The sequence below is a fragment of the Benincasa hispida genome, chromosome 9, assembly GCF_027475165.1.
Source record: "Benincasa hispida cultivar pf3 chromosome 9, pf3_genome.v1.1, whole genome shotgun sequence".
In the NCBI taxonomy this organism is placed as follows: domain Eukaryota; kingdom Viridiplantae; phylum Streptophyta; class Magnoliopsida; order Cucurbitales; family Cucurbitaceae; genus Benincasa; species Benincasa hispida.
In genome coordinates this window covers 31,334,171-31,339,632 of record NC_143486.1, presented here as the reverse complement: position 1 = coordinate 31,339,632, position 5,462 = coordinate 31,334,171, and the positions used below count along the sequence as shown (strand labels likewise).

At 26.9% G+C, this 5,462-nt stretch overlaps 1 long non-coding RNA gene across 1 annotated transcript; it reads right to left on the bottom strand.

Annotated features, from left to right (window-relative positions):
• Nucleotides 1-902: 902 nt before the first annotated feature.
• LOC120085335 (uncharacterized) lies at nt 903-2,729 on the bottom strand. Its single transcript, XR_005483884.2, has 2 exons — nt 2,216-2,729; nt 903-1,137 (listed from the first exon to the last, which is right to left on the bottom strand). It is a non-coding gene; the product is annotated as an uncharacterized LOC120085335 (long non-coding RNA).
• Between the last annotated feature and the right edge of the window lie 2,733 nt (nt 2,730-5,462).

Genomic DNA, 5,462 nt, shown 5'->3' with positions numbered 1-5,462 from the left:
ATGTCAATAAATTAAAAACCATTAAAAGAATTATAACAAATTAAGTTTCATTATTTGTTTATCACTTTTAAAATTAAATTCAAAATTTTACTTCATAATTATTTTTAATTAATTAATAGAACATGATGTCAATAATTGAAAATGAGTATTTAATGAAAAATCAAGGTTAAAAATATAAAATCTTGAAATCCAGATACTAAATTGAAACAAAACTCAAAATTTAATAACCAAATGTATAATATTTGAAAATCTAGAGACTAAATTGAAACTACACCCATAATCTCAGGACCAAAAAGATATATATTTTTTTAATATACTACTTTAATATTTATAAAAAAAAATAAAAATAAAAAAAGGAAAAAAAAATACCACTTTAAATTAAAATGATAGTATGACAAACGGAATGTGTTGGGCCCAAATGGTACAAATAAGCCCAACATCACATGTTGCCTTCATCCACGGTTTTGTTTTTGCAATTTTAGAAAATATTTATAATTTTGGCCAGTTAAAATTGATTTTTTTATTGATCAATTTTTAGTCTTCAACCATTCATAACAACCTATAAATAAAATAAATATTTGTTTATAATTTAGTGACTTAAAAAAAAAAAAAAAAACGCTAATTATAATATGTAACATTTTAAGGGCTAATAATTAAGTATATATCAACATTTTTAAAGAATTGCAAATATAACAAAATTTATCAGCAGTAGACTCTATCATTGGATCTAAATTATATACTTTGGACCTGATTACTATATTTGTAACTGCTCTTAAAATTTAAGGATTCATTTTTTAGATCATGAGATTTTAAATTTGAGAGTAAAGATTTGAACATATGATTTATAACGAGAAATACTAGTGTATTAATTAACTAAATTAATACTCTAAAAGGGAAAATAATTCAAACTGAAAAGATAAATAACAATTCTATTTAACAAAGTACAATTAGTCGAGTCGAGCGTAAGTGGATAAAGTAGCTATTACAATCCATCCTAGTGATGGTGGAACTAAAGAAAAATAGTAGAAATGAAAGGCAGAAAATACATTTTTTTTTTCCTTAGTACAAGAGAAAATACACATATGATAAGTGAGGCCCAATATCATGGACTTCTTACATTCTAATTCCACTTAGACCCTGCAGAAATAAGACACAGAAAATAATAAATACAACTTTGTATAACATAAGCCCTTCATTAAATAGAAAAAAAGATATATGTATTTTTGGAGTAACAAAGAATTTGGACCAACTTTATTGTGATAAAATAATAATTCAAATTAATCTTTAGTTTTTTTATTTTTAAAAATTATGCTGGTTTTATTATAACTTTTTGTAACCTCGTTTTTATACTCATAACTTAATATTTGAATTCTTTGTCATATCCTAAAACTAAAAAATTGTCTTGTTTAATTATCCTTTCGTTTTTTTTTTTTTTTAAATTAAGTCTATTTTCTCTCAATTTTTTACAATAATTTGTATTTTTCTTAAATAAAATGGTTGAATTCTTAGTCAAATTCAAAAAAAAAAAAAAATTAAAAGCTACTTTTTTTTAGTTTTCAAAATTTGGCTGGTTTTTTAAACCATTGATAAAAAGTAGATGACGAATGAAGAAATTTAGAGGTGGAAGTAGTGTCTATAGATTTATTTTTTAAAAACAAAAACAAAAAAAACAAAATGGTTATCAAATGGGGCCTAATTTTTTTGTTTTAAATTTTGGCTTGATTTTTTAAAACATCTCTAAAAAGTATATAACAAAATAAAGAAAGCAATAAGTGAGAGCCAATATTTATAAGTTTAATTTTCAAAAAACAAAAATTAAAAATTAAGCTCCCATTTGATAACCATTTGAGTTTTAATTTTTAATTTTTGAAAAGTAGGCCTATAAATACTCATTCTATCTCTAATTTTTTTAATTATTTCTTATCAATGTTTTAAAACACAAAGCCAAAATTTGAAAACTAAAAAAACTAACTTTTAGAAACATGTTTATTTTTTGAAATTTGGCTAAAAATTATAGTAGGACTTGAGAGAAAAAATGCTTAATTTTCAAAAACCAAAAACAAAAGATGAAATGATTATGAAATGAAATCTAAATTATTATCAAACAATGCCTAAAAGAATACCTTATTTAAGCTTTCACTGAAAACTTTTAAATAAATGAACTCAAATAATTATATCAATAAAGTATAAGAACTAAAATAAACAGAATGAGAACCTTAGAAATTTCATTTTCTTTGAGTGATGTTTAAGAGCAAGGGGGAGTGTTAGGGATGCTGCACTTGGCTGGCAAAGCAAGAGCAAGATCAGGATCGATCCCAAATGAGGATAGCAACATAGAGTGTTTATATTTGCAAAAGCAATCAAAGTCGGCCTTCGAGAGGTCATCGCAACAAACAGCGGGCGGTGGCTCAGTAGGGCATGGGTTTGTCACCCATGGCTTGCACGCCGTGAGACCGTCCTCATTGACGCCACACACGTCCATCGCCACCGATATTCCCGCTAGGCCAACGAATATCACCACCGCCACCACCGCCACCTTTCGAACCATCTCCATGAGAAGCTTGAAAGTGTGGTATATTGTGTGTGTGAGTGTGTTTGTGTATAATATGAGAATTAAAGAGTTATGGTATGTGTGTTTATTTATATGAGTTTGGAAAGAGAAAGGAGGAGGAGGAAGAGCCACAAGTTAAGTTCCCGTGAATGGGGTTTGGCAGAATGTGGTTGTTGCTGGTATCCCATTATTCAATTTTCATTTTTTATCCATACTTTTTTTTTACTTTTTTGTTGTTATTGGTGGGTAGTTTAAAAGATATTTTTAAATTATTTATTAATCTAAAATCTTAAGCTAATGAATGAAGATAAATTTAATATTACATTATCTAATAAATATGGCTATGATTTTTAATTTTCATCGACATTGATAGAAAAGCTTAATATATCGACTTTTCTATTATAGTATACGTAAAAATAGATGAGACAAGACTTTATCGATAATGAAGACATTTTGGAAGAGTAAGGGATGCTGCAAGTCGTCTGACTTAATTTTGGATTGTTATAATTTTTAAAATAATTGATGATAATTGTCTTTTTTAAAAAAAAAAAAATTGTTATGTTGTACTAAATTAGTTTTTAGGAAATTTGAGTTTAGATTTGAACAAGTTGTTTGCACTGTGTAGTAAATAAATACCAAATAGTTATATTTTAAATATTATAATTGAAATAGACCTACTAATATATATATATATTACTTTTATAATTTATGATTTTCTAAATAATTTTTAAAATGTTATATTATGCTTGTTCTAATTTTTTTAAAAAAATCAATATGGTATTATTTTTTTTTAAAAAAAAAAAGTTTCATTCAAATTAGGAGATAAATTTTCTCATATTGAAAAAATTATTAAAAAGTGGCATCTTATTCTATGAGAATCTAAAAGCTAGAAAGAAACTGTTTAAAAAAAATAGAAGGAAACTGATTTAAAAAATTACGTAAAATAAACGTGTGATTTAATCACAATCTGTTTTACCAAATAAAAAAAAAATTATTTTTCTTAATCACTTTAATCCCAAACGCACCGTCATATCCATCCTATCTTAATTAGTAATTCTTATCTTATAGTAATTATCCTAGGTTATTAATTAAGTTGATTATCATAACAATAAGTTGCCTATTTAAATTCCTCTAAATATACAATATAGTTGGGTTAATGCATTCTTGTTTTTATATGTTTTATAGTGAATGGCAAGTAGTGAAAAGATGAGTGCCTATCAGGCAGTTGACTCTTTGAATAATTTTGGAAGGGTTTGGTTTGGCTGTATTATTATTAAAAATGAAGCAAGAAATCATATATTATTATAAATATGTTAAACTAGGTATAATGTAGATACCCATTATTAGTGTTCATTGGCCATGTGTCATGTATCTATTATCCCACGTGTTGTCTATGTGTCTCAATATTACACACTATTAGTGTTCATGTAATCCACCTCGTACTTACCAAATTGACTATAAATAGTGGCATTTAGTAGGTTTTGAAAGACACGCATTGGTGATCAATGCAAAATGATTGGAGAAAGTAGAGAAATCCACTCTTTTTTATTTTATTTACTTTTTGTTACTTATTTATTTTATATATTTTTATATTATATTATATTTATTTTATTATATATTATTATTATATTATATTTTCTCCATATTCATGTTCTCGTCGTGCATTGTTGTGCTCCTCAAATTCACAACATGTTATCAGCATAAACTCCTATCGTTTTCCTCACTAAAGGTAGGTCCTAAAAGCATGTCGATTTTTCCCTCTTCGTTATAATTAATAAATTTAACGTTATTTTTTATATTTAATATATATTGAATTTCTAATATAAATATAATATTTTATGATAGTGTTGCCATGAAAAATCTCACAAAATTAGAATTTTCCACCCTTGATATTAACGGCAGTAATTATTTGTCATGAGTACTTGATGCTGAAATCTACCTGAATACTATGAATTTTGGAGAGACTATTAAAGAAGAAAATACGACATCTAGTCAGGACAAAGTAAAAGGTATGATTTTTCTTCGTTGTCATCTCCTTGAGGGATTGAAAATAGAGTATCTTATGATAAAAGATCTCTATATCTTGTGGAAAAATATGAAAGAGAGGTATGATCATAAAAAAATACAGTTATTCTTCCTAAAGTTTGTTATAAGTGGATGCACTTAAGGTTACAAGATTCAAATCTGTAAGTGATTACAACTCCGCATTATGTAAAATCAGTTCGGAACTATTGCTATACGGGGAGAAAATTATTGACGTTGATATATTAGAGAAGATATTTTCTATATTTCATGCCTCGAATATACTCTTGCAGCAGCAATATCGAGAGAAAGGTTTTAAACAATATTCTAAACTAATTTCATGTCTTGTTGCCGAACAAAATAACGAGTTATTAATGAAAAATCATGAATCTCGACCAATCAGGATAACACCATTCCCTAAAGTGAATGCTGTGAATTTTAATAATAATCATGGTCAAGGTCTAGTCGTGGTCGAGGTTGTGATTGTGGCAGAGGAAGAAATAATTATTATTTTTGTGGTAGTCGTTCTAATCATTCAAACTTCAAAAGAACCACACAAAATGATTATCACAAAGAAAAAGCTCCACAAGATAAGAGTTCAAAAAGTGTTGAAAATAAATACTTTCGATGCGGAAATGACTGGACATTGGTCACGTATCTGTCATACGTCAAAACACTTAGTTGATCTCTATCAAGCATCAAGGAAAAAGAGAAAAATGTGGAAGCAAATTTTGCATACTAGAATAATGACATATTTGACCCATCTCATGTGACAAATTTGGATGTGGCGGACTTCTTTGAATCTCCTGAAGAGAAAATTGGCAGAATTGATGGAACATCAAATGTTTTCTTTGACTTTGAAAATATCTAGACTTAATATCGTTTTTTT